Source organism: Ooceraea biroi, chromosome 4 (assembly GCF_003672135.1).
Source record: "Ooceraea biroi isolate clonal line C1 chromosome 4, Obir_v5.4, whole genome shotgun sequence".
In the NCBI taxonomy this organism is placed as follows: domain Eukaryota; kingdom Metazoa; phylum Arthropoda; class Insecta; order Hymenoptera; family Formicidae; genus Ooceraea; species Ooceraea biroi.
In genome coordinates this window covers 5574683-5589485 of record NC_039509.1, presented here as the reverse complement: position 1 = coordinate 5589485, position 14803 = coordinate 5574683, and the positions used below count along the sequence as shown (strand labels likewise).

Here is a 14803-nt window from a genome sequence, read left to right as displayed (position 1 = left end):
ACATAGACGTGACATTTTTTTATTACCTTTTTTATAAGAGATTTGACATAAATGACATAAATGTATTTCACATTTCCAGTACTGTGTAACTCAAATATAAATCATTTCAGAATCAAATAAAATGCGCGATTATATTTCAATAAAAATCAATTCCCGCGTTGCGGAAACGTCTACCCGGTGAAAATTAGTTTTCAAAGTTTGTTTGCAAAAGTAAGATCGTGTTTAAGAAGAGAAGAAGCGAGCGGAATGATGCTATGTCGACGAATGCGAAAGATCACCGGCGGCGATTTGAAAGAAGAGAGGAAAAGCTCGGCGCTTTTCCGTGCGGCGCGTTTGGAAACAACGTAAGTGCCTGCCACTTTCCAATCTGACTGTTACGATTGACCCTGTCCGCCACTCTGCTCTGAAGTGAAGCTACTAAAAATAGCCTAGACATTCCGCGTTACTCGCGAAATCGAGCAGTTCGAAAGAATGAAAGTGATGCATTGCGCCACGAGACCCATGTTGGTGCACGAAAATGTTCTCTCAGCTCCGATTCCGCCTTAATGATCATAATGGAAAACAGTTGTAGATAAGACTGATGGTGTTATCGCTCATGAGCATTCGTATAATCACTAAGTAGTATTATGAAATTCTCGTAATACGTTTTTTTATTTTTGTTAACAAATTTGATAGTAATATTGTAATATATAATAAGTACGGAAAAAGATAATTTTAACACTGTGACTAGACTTCCTGTCGAACATCCTGCCGTCATCGGGATGTCGGAGTCTTTATTGATCTTATGTACGTTTATGCTAAGAAAACACCACGGAATGCTAGATCGTTGCTTTTCATCATGCATTACGAATCGCGAAAATTTCAATTAACCGCGAGATAGCGAAGAATAAATGAAGGCGGATAAACGAAAGCGAGCGATTCCATTAAACCATCACTGGTCCCCGCGTTAATCTTACCAGATTTCAGATCAAATATTTAGTCACACCATATAACGTAACGTAGTATTGATTCATCTCCTATTTTTGAATGCTTAGCAACACGGACTGATTTTATTTCACCGCAGAACCTGGTTTCAGTTCTTTTACCATCGGGGAATCAACGTCATCAGCGAAATTAACCAACCATGAAACGTATCAGAACTATTAAGTTCCTAGAATATAAATAAATGACAATATCTAATTCTTCTCTGAATAATAATCTCTAATAATCTCTAATAATTGCCAATGGACTTTGCTCCAAGAATTTTAATAACCTTTCGTTATACACTTCACAGAATATATTACTGCGCAGGATTCGGAATTACTTTTTTCATACTTTTAAAAATAATTCGCATACTTTTAAAAATATTAGAAATGTCATATTTTTTCAAACTTGAGATATAATGAGATATAAATACTGTGTCGTAATAGGGTCTATAATCACAAACAAATGATAGAATGAATGTTTGTATTTCAAGTTCGGAAAGAAGAAATCTTGCAAACACTCTAAATCTTAGGATAGGGTAGGAAGTGCGAGCAAGTATGTGAGTCATTGTATGAGTACACACAGAAATTCGCAACAAAAGTAGGATCGAGGGTTTCGCGTGGCAAGTTTGAAAACTGACGCCGCAACTTGTAATTAGCAATATCTATCGTTTATCTCATTTGCTTCAGCTGAGCGTGCACGTGACGTTTCATTATAAGTTCACTCGGCGTTACGTTAAGCTCATTATAGTTAGTCCGCGCCCGTACTAACGAGAAACACGGATAAACGTCAAGGTAATGCGCAAGATTAAACTTGCACGATGGTTATAAATAATATTAATTTCATCTTGACGTAACTCTAAGCTCCAATAACTTAAGTCTCTCTCTACATCACGTATCATCATGACCTTATAGGTCATTTTTTAAAATATACCGCGACTATTTTGGTAGTATAATATTATACTACCAAAACAGTCGCGGTATATTTTACGGTATTAATTGATTGCACTTATTATCATTATTATGTAATGTAATTACAATTATATACCGTACATGCAATTTTCCCCGACAATTCTCGCAAATTTAATTACACCGTTGGTCTAGCTATTCGCTATCGTTTTCTTGTCGGATCCAATTCGAGATCTCTCGAAGCGCGGTGTGTAAACGCACCGGACCAATACAATCAACGCATTATTGCAACTATTAAGGTACCTTGTGCGCACCGCTGTCCGGCAATATTTGATTTGAGCTTTCGCGAACACAGGGAGAGGCTGCTACACGGCCACGTGAACATTCGTGGGCATTCACCCCGGTAGTCTCAGAATAACTGCATACCTATTTGTCCCGAGTAAGCAGACAGTGGTGCACAGCACGGCGAAATTATTCGTCGAGGTAAGTTCATGATAACCGCAAGAGCACGAGGAGCTTCGATATCACGCCTTGTTTGAATATTCAGGAAATTACGTGGCAGGTCGCCACGTATGCCGAGGTTCAAGTATACGGATACACAGGATTGTTCGCAAGCTCGAAAATTCCCTATTAAACTTTTATTACCAACCAATATCGATATAATTATAAATTATATGATAACATGAAATACCGATAACATAGCAGGTTCATCAACTGATAATTACATATGCTCCTGGTCTCGACAAATCGCGACAGAACAAAGCTTTCCGCATTGAGAGCCACTGTTAGAAAAGGACATCGTCGAACCTGTCACGGACATTATTTGCAGTTTATTTTGAACGCGCGGCATCGTGAGATACGATCTTCGGAAAGCACCAAATTGACACTACGGAAGTGACGAGGTATTCTCGATGATATCGACATCGATATCGCGGCCGAATCACAAATGACTCTGAAGCGCACGTAATAATGAAAGCAACGATTCTTCGATAACGACGAGCTTTGTATGTACGTGTGCGTACGTGTACGCTGTAGATTGTGCACCCTAAATACTTATGAACGAGAAAATAATTTTAGTAGGTCAGGCACTAGTTTCAGAGTACAAAAGTTGCAAGCGCAACGCAATGGAGAGAGCTTCCACGTATTATGTAATAGCTTTTAGAGAATCAAAGTATATAGACGCGCATCCAGTGCATATAAGTTACATGGCACTTTCCTGTACGACGAATTCTCATAAAAGTAGAACGACTGTTACGATGGTATCAATCGCAGAATTGCGGGACGTGAAACGCCATAAGAATCGCGTCTTTTCCGCAATTGTCAGACGGCTACAACCGCTCCACCTGCGCCTGCAAGATCCAAAGGGTAGATAAGACATGAGATCTTACGGAATCACACGATTTTTATGGCACAGCGTAATAAAACGCGTTCACTTTCCGGATCTAAAATGTAGATAGCTCGCGTTAAACAATCAGTCACTCTGCCTCTTTCTCTCGTCTCACACGACGAGAGATCGAACTTTATCGACACGTGGGCGATTTGCTCGCATGAATAGTGAGCAAAGCGAGACGCGATGGTTGGAAAGAGAAATTTTATAACATCACCTTCGCGAAAAGCATGCAACGGACAACGGATACCTGTTGCAACGTCTGTCTACGTCTACGTCTACCTCCTGGCCGATTACGTAACAATGTCGCGAGAATTACGATGCTACTTAGAGGAGGCAAGAAAATGAGCGCCCCTGCGAACGCTGGAATATTATGCAAAACACCTCCAGAAGTAGCGAGCCATTACAGGCGACATTCCGAGGGCCTGACCCGCGAGTTTAATTTTGTTTATAGCTCCGACCGTAGAGTCGACGACGAGTTGAGCACCGTTGGTACCAAGGCAGTAGACGTTACATGGAATGCATTCGAACCTGTCGCGCGCAACAGAAGCTTCCTGGAAAAGCTAAGTTGGGACTCTCCCGAAAGTGTCAGGGCAGCACACATCGCTGTCGATTGGCTCACTGAGCTGTTCGGAACAAGTCCGAAATCGATGTCGAAACCTATCGATAACACTTCATCGTGAACGCGTTATCGCGCTGAAAAAAGGAAATTGTCGAAAGCTGATCAAGCTCGAAGATGAGAGGCACTGCTCGTGCAAAGGGTGCAGGAAACGGTCTGGTACATTATTCGTGGCGAGTACGCGGAGCCGTCAGAACACATTGGCGATCCTTCGATGAAACGGTGAAAAATCGAAAATCCAGACACGTGTAGTTTTTCCACCCTCCTCGTGTATCTCGATATCGGACGCAGCCCTGTTTAACATTTTTCTCCGCACCTGACGTGTGAGACCATGATATAATGCTCGCGCGTATTTCGTGTACGAGACGTATGAGAATATGCCGCTTATATTTTCGTGAGACACCTGCGCTCGCGAAACTGAATGAACATTGACTCGTGAGATCTCCGCAAATATACTCGTCTCTCTATCCCCGAGAAGTGATTCCCCAAGCTTCGGTTAATGCGCTGATATCGCGCGGATTTCGGTAAGGTCTCTCCGAAATCCCGGCTGAAAATTGAACGTTCAATTCAAAAGCGTTCATGTCGCGATCAATAAATAAACGCATCTTCCGTAGCCATCGAATTATGCTTCAGCCTTCCAGAATTCCAACTGAAAATTTGATGTGTGACATTTCGCAAGACCCGAATTGTGAAATTAATCTTTTCCAGAAGAACTGGATATACGACATAGATAAATTTAATGTTTTGAAGTTCAACTCGGATTATATTCGCAAATACACGAATCGCCTTATGGATCTTCTGCGAGTAAAGAGCGAGTTATAAGAGGGCACGTTTCTCTCAATAGTCAAAGCGATGCGCATCTGATACCATGTATAATTTAATTGGCACACTCGCGTCACTCGTCGAGCACTTATCGTCTGCTAAAGAGCTCTAATACCGAATTGCCGTATTGAATCGCGCATTTGTGCATGGTCGACGAGTAGGAGAAATGTCTCATAGCTACGCCGTATTAGGTAAGTTCGGGAAGATACGCAGGCGACCATAGAGGAATGTAAGCTCACGCCACTCATAATGGTAGTTATAGACAGGAAAACCCGATAATCGCTTCTTGGAAGTGGCTTTAGCTCACAAACACACACGTGAACATATCCACACGATTAAACGTTGATGCTCTATTCCTCAAACTATAATTGGGCAGAGTTTATTTTCCAATTTTGATGACGTAAATTATTATGCTCTCTCTTTCACTCCCTCTCTCTTCTCTTTTCGACTGCGCACATTGTGTTTCTATATGATGTTGAGATATTCGAATTTTTTAAATTTGAGACTTTGAGATTTTTCTAGAAATTTAAAGATCTTGAAATTCTAGAACAGATAGTTTTTAACGTGGATATTGAATTTAGAACGTTTAAATAATCCTAGTAATTGAGCCTCAATTTGAGTATGCGTCGAAATGCGGAACAGTACCGACCTATCTTGCACATACCGTATCGGGGGAGATGGCTGAATTTCAAATCTGCAAATGACATCATCGCTAAAGAAGACAGGCTTAGTGCCTGTGCGGTCGCAATTCGCTTACAATTACATCATCAATGGCGATAAGAACAATAAACGCTTTAGAATTCAGCTCACCGCGCACGTCAGCGATGAGCACGATGCGTAGGATGTTAAACAGAATTAGCGCATCTACGTTATTAAACATTCTAGCGAACTTGTCAACGTGTACATACAACGTGCCGCGGGAAATCAGTCTCACTTGGAAATAATTCAATTCGAAACAATTCAAGCTTCTGCATAAACTCTATGTAAAGGAAATGTGCGCAGAAAATGTATCATTACGTACAAAAGTATCATTATATACGAGAATTTCGCGCGATTTATAGACATTTATAGACTGACGGATCGTTAAAATTTGATAGCAACACTGATCGCTCCATCGACATGTATCCGTATGTCCGGTCGTTCAACGAGCTACTAACAATAATTAAAAGTTTATGACCTAAGTAATACTGGCTATTAGAACTATACAAGTAACTATCAGAACCAGATGCAGTCTGTTGAAAAACGTTCTATTGAACGACCATATAAAAAACCTCATCGGTTTAATGATGATGCAAAAATAAATAGAGACATTCCCACTTTTATGAAAATATAGAGAGAATTTTTATTAAACAAATACGCAATATTCATACCAAAAGTTTCATACTTTTACATATCATGTGGAACATATTAATAACGGAATAAAAATTTATATATTGCAATTAACTGGTGATCTATTCAGATCCATATCTTTTAACCTGATACAAATTTATTATGCATATAAAAAAATATGTACAAACAGAAAAACATTTGCTACGGCGTACATATTATAACGTTGCAATTTACGAGGCGACACAAGTCGAAATCTCAAGAAATGTCAGGTAGAAGCAAAATTGGGTCACACCAACCCGACCATGCCCGACTTTACTTTATCGCGACTTGTTTCGCCCGAGCAACAACATTTCGCCGATCCGGTCTCGTGAAAAGTTGTCGGTTTGTTTCGAGTTTCCCTTTCCTTCTGCCTCGCGAGATTCTTAAACGTCCGCGTCGCTCGCAGGTTGAATACTAAGGATCGTCGCATCCGCCGCATCTCCCTTTGCAACCCGGCGTATTCATTTAGGCGCTTTGTGAGCCGTTTATACAGCACCATTCATATCGTTATAGCGGTTTGCGCCCGTTGCACGCCCTTCGTAACAAAGCCATCATTATGAAGAACGAGCAAACGAATAAGATTCATACAGACAACCCAGAAAAATGCATTAGCATGCATATCAAATTAAGTTACAAGTGACCGATATGAGGATATCAAATGCTTATCTTCCTCTTAATTTTTTAAATGACTCAGTATCAGTACTAAGTTTTAAGTAATTTAGAAAATTGATTTAAACAACATTAGTGAGATTTAAAGTTATTTCGAATATTTATAAAAGAATTATTGAGAAGAAAGAAAAAGCTCGTTGGCTGGGCCAAAAATAATTTATGGTTTAACATAATAATACATATTTACATAATTGTTTAAAAATTATATATCTGCATATAGGTACACACATTATTAAGATATTAGATCTAAAAAATATAGTGTAGAAAATGTAATACGTTTTCTCAATTTATTCGACCATGTTTTCATATTTTTTACAATGCAGTTATGCTAATACATTGTGGAAAACACACTGTGATATCCGTAATAGCCACATCTACATTGAACTATAAATTAATTTAACTGCAAAAGTAATTCTGCAACTTTCGCAATAATAAAAGTTATTAATTAAAATTTGCAAATCAGAGTGTGTCTCGCGTATCGAGGCAGCAGGCAAAGTTCCAGGCGAGGCAGCAGCCGTATTTCATAGAAACACGAAGAAAAGGAGATAACGCGTCGCCAGTATCCTTTTTTAATATTTTCTAATAGTTCACATACCTGGAGCACTTTATAATAATAAAAGCCAGTGCTACTACCTCTGTGCGCGAGATGCGTTCTTATTTGCAAATATTTATTAATTAATAATTCTTTTATTATAGCAAAGATCACAGAACTATAAGACTGTTTGGATCAACTCATACTTTCATACGAACGTTGGCTTAAACTTTACCAGACACCGTCATATATACACTACTTACATCCTGCTCATATATGGGTTTTACATCTTTAAAAACCACTCTTTCTAATTTTATAGACAATGTTAAAAACAGATTTTTTCTTTCCTTTTTTGCACCGCTTTCTTCTTTGCGACAATGTCTGAGTGAACGAGAAAAGCTTTAAACCGACATTAGACTTAAGACGATGTGAATGGTAAATGTACATTTTTGCTACAGAGAATGATTAAGTACCCGCCCGTAATTTTATTTTGCAAAGTAAAACGCCTCAAAAGGTAAAATGCATCAAAAGGCAAAATGCATCAAAAGCGAAATGTTCATGAAAAATCTTTTTGATGTTATGATAGATACATACAGAATTATAGATATAATAATACAATTGTTTCCCGTAATCGGATTTTGAGCTTAAACGGCACTACAACTTTAACTTATATCGGACAAATTTATCTGTCTCTTTTTCTTTTACCAATTTGTAATAAAAACATATCGTATAAATTGCTATAAATTTCTATAAATATCGCTTTATTTATTAGCCAAGTTTTAAGTTCGCAAAAAAGGACTCGGATAAGAATTGGTTCAACTTGAGACGTTCGTCTCATTATGGTTAGGCACTACCATCACGTCATTCTATTCCGTCTGTCTCTCCTCCTCTTTCTCTCTCTAATCCTTCCTGATTTTTTATTTTCTTGTGTACTATTCTTTATTCTTCTTTCTCTATTCTTTATTCTACTCTTTATTCTTTCCGCTTTCCTGCCGGTGTCTAACTCTCTGCGTCACCCCTGCGTTGCAACAAACTCACTGAGAATCTTTATAACCCTGCCAAATGTCTCGCAATGGCACTGATACATCGCTATTTTACGAAGACACCCTGTTTCATTGAAACAAAAATAATTTAATGTGTGCCATCCATGATTGGCGAAATCGTGACGGTAAATATACTTTTCATTGGTCCATCCGTCACGCAACATCAGATTAAATGAAAAGTTACGTAGAACTAGATACGAAACACATTCAAGATCAATATTGAAGTACATTAATATTAGAGTACATTAATTATATAATAATTAATAATAAACAATATTAAGTGCTCCAATGCTTGATGAAACTTGTGTATACTCGCAAGTTAATATCTTGTACACGACCTCACGATGCTAAGCTTTAAAGTTGGAGCTTCGCTTCGATTTGAGCGATTCTATGGCAGGAATGGTCCTTTATTAAAATTGGGGAACTCGTGTACACTAATTATGTTGCGTATAACGGTCGCGTACGTTTACGTTCAACTCGCATGTAATGCGAACAGATGCCCCTAGGGAGACGCCGACCGGCTGCTACATTATGTTTGGAATTTGGTCCGAAGCTTGCATTCAGGTCCTGCAATAACATTCCGGTTGGACCATGTGCTGGCTAGCAAACGCCGCTTAAGACGATTCCGTCATGCGGATTAAACGATGCGAGATGACTAATTCGCGGCGAATGTAAAAAGTGATTTGCCAATTTAAGGTTCTCGATATTAAGAGGGATGTACAGATTTGAACGGTTGAAAATTGGGTAAAATTAAAGATCAAATTAAAAATTAAATTAAAAATTAAATCAAATCAAAAATCAAATATGGACATGGTACGTGTCCTCACGTTTTTGGCTCTCCTAAGCTCAAATCTGCGAATTCTCAATTTCTCGAAAAACAAACAACAAAATATTTTTAAAGGATCACACATACTATCGGACTATGTAAAAACAAAAAAATCGATTTTTTCGAAATTTTAAGCTTTTACACCCTTCTTAACGCATTGTCGATTGTTCGAGATCTACTCGTTTCAGAATGCCTTGTTGAAGATTTAAACTATATATCTACGTTTTCGCGCCACGGCGCAATAAGTACGTAGCATAAACGATCAAGATCGTGTAATACTGTAATAATAAAAAGTAGATAGAATTTGAATTAAAACATATTATCGTAGTTTGCAAAAGATGTGCGATGCCTAGCGCTTAGAGGTAATTCGGGCGGCTGACAAAGCATTTAAGCCTTCACTTTAAGCCCAACATGTACGGATTAACAATGCATGCAAGTACATAAATTCACGTCAAAAGTTCTACGTAACCATGGATATTTGAAAGTGCTGAGTGAGCGAGAGAAGCTTTAAACCGAGACTTAAGACGATGTGAATGTGGTAAGACTGAAAGAATCGGGATGCAGGTTCGTGTTTCGATTTCATAAAACAGATCTCGCGGGGCGTTGCGGGCAATGCAGTAATCTCCGAGAAACGTTCGAGGGAAGTTCGCGCAATTTCGAATCGAACGTCGAACGAAATGCAGTTCGAGCATCCAGCGTCTATCCAGCGTTCGAGTCCGTCGTCCGAGTTTCTCCTGAATATAGACTCGAGATCGGCGAGCGGCGGATGCAACGATCAAGCCACGGCGGAAGTCGCGCAGCGGAGCGAAGAACGAGAAGAGAGCGAGGGACGCAGGGAAGATTGCGAGGGAAGACTCAAACGAGACTGGAAATAGAAACGAGATGCTCGTTCCAGGGAATTTCATCGGCGCGAAGGGACGCGAGAGCGGGAGGGGGACAGCGAGTGATGCATCGGTTGTAAAAACCGTTGGGACTGCGATCCGATCGCGAAATGACCGCAACCGCGATGGATTTAGCGAGTGGCCTGCGCAAATAACCATGCACACGTTCTTACGTACATCCGCGACGTGACTCGCTTATTTACGGCGATGTAAATTGAACGTGCCGCTACTGGGCCTGGTCGAATCGATGTTCGACGTGTCATAGCGGGCAATAAAGCATTCCCGACAGTGTCAATGGAAAGATCACGATGTGAAGACTAGCAATGATAGATGTATAATGTAACTGTTCTGTGAGAACAGTTGAGAGTGGCATACATCTTTTAACATTCAAAGAACGTTGAGACTTCTCTTTTTGATGTGGATTTATTCTCTTCACGATGCGGTTTTAATTTTAGATTTCCTGATTTACAGCAGCCTTCTTTGTTAAACACAATATTTTTTTCGTCGAGTTGTCGCACAATTAATAATTTATGGAAATAAATAATTTGTGTAGACAAATAAATTGGAGTACTTACGATGATCGTTTTAAAAGATATGTAGGATTGTTTTGAGATTGTTCGATTAGAGCGTCGACTGTTTGCTCGCTTTACAACGGACGTAGATTATTCTATTCAACGATATTCACCCCGACCGGATCTGAGTGGAGCAAGCTGGTTTTTATGAGCAGCGAGGAAGAAGAATGGCCTGTTCTGATCAAGGGACTTGTCCAGGACTTAAATCGCGAAAGACTTTTACGAGCAGAAAAGGTTTAGGATGTAAGATGAAGGTTCTTAGGAGTGAGAGGAATCATCAAATATTTCACTCTGAACTTTAAACATCAAATCAGCCGCTAATTTTAACGGACAATTGAATCGCATAATTGCATAAAGGAAAAAAATATTTTCGCAAAATATGAAAAGGAAATGTAAATAATTTCGCAATGTATGAAGTTTCTGTTTTGAGCGCGTTAAGTTAATGAAGTTTACTCCGCCTCGTAAAAGAAGAAAGTTGCATAAACACTTTGCGATGTGATAAAGAACATTGCCGTTTAAAATTTTGTCTCTCTTTCATGACCACTCTCTGCATCTTGCTTTTTATTCACACGGATGCTGATCACAAGAGCGGACAGGGCAAATATTCATTTGCAGCAAATATTTAATTGCCATTTCGTGCTCATTTTTGTGACATATTCTGCCTTCTACGTGAGATCTGATCTGCTGGGAAAAATCCAATCTGCATTAATTCCCTTGTAAAGTTCTCTTGAAATTCATCCATTCGATTGATTGCTTTGAATTGCTTAGAATGCATGTGATCTATTTTTGGTGCAGATCAAAAGTATTCCTTGAAACATCAAAAGATATGTTGGTACTCCGGAAACACAGTGAGAGATATAAGAAGTTTACAAGTTTTCTTAATTTTGCTCGCGCAGCTGAAATAAATTATATAATTTCTCTCGTTGTTATTATAATTTCAAGTAAAAGGAACTTGATGCTTCTCAAAGAAAAATAATTCTTTCGTTTCGATCTCAGGAATTATGATTGTGAATTTTGTCTCATCGCTCTCCCTATTCATGTTATTTTTATCAATAAACTGCAAAAATTAGTAAGCCAGATATGACAGTTATCAAGAAATGTTTTACTTTACGGAAATACTGATTCAATTAAATTTGATCGATTTTAATTAGTGATATCTGCTTTTCCTCTTTTCAAATCCTCTCTTTCTTTCTGCTTTAAGTATCGGAATATTTAATGACAAGTGCCTGAAGAACAATTACTTTCTGTATTCGGCTCACGTAGCTATGTATATCCGGTTATAGTTTCCGGTCAGCAAGCATCTGAGAAGTGATTAGTGCCCAGTTTCTTTCGTTCGTAACTTAGCAGATCAAGTAGTTGGTAGATGTGCAATTGCTGCGTCATGATATATGCAACTTTTCAACAAATCATAATAATATTTTAATGTTAATTACTATTATATATGCTTCAATAAAAAATAGTCTATAAAAAGCAATAATACAAATGCATTTGTTGATAACTCTAAACTCGACTCATTATCTTGCAGAATAATTTGGAAATTTTCAGCACCAAATTGTTTCATAATTAAAAATAGTCAGTAATATATTATAATAAAATATTCTTTCCCACTAAACACTTAACCATTTAACGTTTGACAGCACTTTCGAAAATCAGATTTTTATCAAGGTACACCATATTTAATCATATTATACTTTTATCAAACTAATATTTACTTAATAGAAATTAAATGTCGAATCTCGTGATTAATTATACAGTCTATGTAATTAAACCCTTGAATCTCAATTTGGCAAATCTTAAATAACTCCGTAATTAAAGCCGCACTTCAGTTTTCGTTAATTATGTACACGAGCCTCCCCCCAACAAGTCTTTGCAATATAATCTTGTTACATACACACCAATTGCATCATCCGTGACACAAACACGATAAAATCACCGAGAGTGCAATTAATCGGATTCTTAGCCGCGTTTCGATCACGAGAAAATTCGTTTGCGCTACCGCACCGTTCGTTACGTAATCTAATTTATTTACGGCCCGAAGATAATGAGTAATACCTCATTAAAATATGTGAAATCGCGAACAACATCTGTAAACGTGACTGGGACGGTATTTTTTTTATTCGCTCCAGAAGCACGCTCGTTAAATCGCGGCGACCTGATTTTTCGCGTCTCTCGCTTTTTCGACGAATCCATCACGGATTTCATTCGCGACGTTCTCGGGCCCTTTCGTTTGCGGGCGCTGCATTTAAGGGGCTCACCCTGCATCGCATTTGCCAAGCAAATAAGAGCGGTGATAAGAATTTACCTTACTAACGGCGACGGCCGCGTATTGTGCAAGCGCACTGTAATTTCGTATTCCCGTTTCCGCATTTGTCGAAGCAAGTCTTATCGTTACGACGGGACTTCAATATTTCTACGTCACCCTGCCACGCAGCACGAAACACGGCTGTCTGTAGTCATATTACAATGTAATTTCAGCGAATGCCGTGCATGTTATAGCCGCTGGTGCAGCTATGCTCGTCAAACGCTTTCATTGCGCTGCCACGTTATTTCAAATATTAATTACGGAGCCACGTCAAACGGGCGATTTTCTTTGAATTATCGCGTACCGCACAAATAGATACATCTGTTAATCCACGTGAAACCAGAGCTTAATTAAATTGTATTTTATTGCGCAAAAATATACGTGTACGTGTACTATTGATCCTCGAACACAAACGCACCGCCACGCATCGTGTTCATTAGTTATTTAATTCCTCTAATTTCAAGAACGCCCAACAATTACGCAACGCGTATCAAATAGACGCATAATAAATTGAATTTATTAAACCTATAAGCTTCAAGCGTTTCATGAATTAGTTTCATGCCTAGATATACAGAATTGGAGCTTCCGGGATTTACTTAGTTGTCAACACTAAAATCGCGGATAATGAAATTCCTGCGAGTAGCACATAGAACACACGCAATATAAATATACATGCAAGTAATGTCAATTTGACAAAACACCCGATACCGGGATTCACGTCGGTGGAGTTTCGTCTTGAAACATTGAATTCGTCGTCATGTTTCACTCGTGATGTTAAAAACGCGATCGTCACGTGCACGTTGCTTGCTTGTCGGCAAGTTTTGTCGACGTCGCGATAACAAAATTATTCCTTCATCAAAATCACACCGGTCTTGGTTCACTTACTCACTACGGCACAGATTGACGATCGATATCCTTACCTACTTGACTTCACACGTGTTCCCCGGTAAATCCGGTGACCGGTCGTCGCAAGGTGATTGTCGCTCTCCGCCGTTCTGCAAGCCTCCGTCCACACATTCGACTCAATGTGGAACCGTTCGCATATATTACCTCCGAAACACGCTACCGGTCAACTGTCGCGGGCGAAAAGTTCCGTCGCGACAGAAATCGCCATTTTCCAAGGTGCGTCCAACGTGCACGACATGATCCACGAGCTGCCATCTCGCGGCAACGACGCGCAACAATGCAGAACAGAGCATCGACATATAGTATCACAGACTTCTACATTTAATAAATGACATTTTTTAATGAAATCTTTTTATTGGTTGCGCAGAATGAAAAATCCTCTTGCACGATATCAAGGAACTAATTTTCTGCTCTTGTCCACGACAAGATACGAAATTTCGCATGGAATTTTCCAAACAATGAATTTTTTTATTACGTTTTTAAATTTACTTCGAAAAGCATCATCGTATTCATTTAATATGTGGCCAGTGTGGATGATAGCCATTTCGTACATACAAAGCGCCAAATTGTTATATTAAACACATTATTGTACGAGGTTAGGCAACAAGCCGATAACAAACCTGTATGAAATAGCTATCATCCACGCTATAGCCACATATTAAACGAATATGATGACGTTTTTCAAAGTGAATATAGAAACGTAATAAAAAAATTCATTGTTTGGAAAATTCCATGCGAAATTTCGTATCTTGTCGTGGACAAGAGCAGAAAATTAGTTCCTTGATATCGTGCAAGAGGATTTTTCATTCTGCGCAACCAATAAAAAGATTTCATTAAAAAATGTCATTTACTTCGTCGGTAATACAGACGACTCCAGGATTCCCTTAAGTTAATTTAAGATAAATTTATAATCCTTTTTATATGTGTAATTTGTATGTAATTAGATTAGATTACTATTATTAGATTATGTACTTTTAGGTAAGTAATATTTTTCAAAGTTATATG

The 14803-nt window shown here is 38.7% G+C and overlaps 1 protein-coding gene across 1 annotated transcript in view; it reads right to left on the bottom strand.

Moving 5' to 3' along the window:
* Positions 1 to 14026, bottom strand: part of LOC105282476 (dystroglycan) — a 69426-nt gene extending 55400 nt beyond the window's left edge. Inside the window, exon 1 of the mRNA XM_011344442.3 lies at positions 13813 to 14026. The gene's annotated coding sequence lies outside the window, so the exon portion shown is untranslated. The remainder of the gene's footprint in view (positions 1 to 13812) is intronic.
* Between the last annotated feature and the right edge of the window lie 777 nt (positions 14027 to 14803).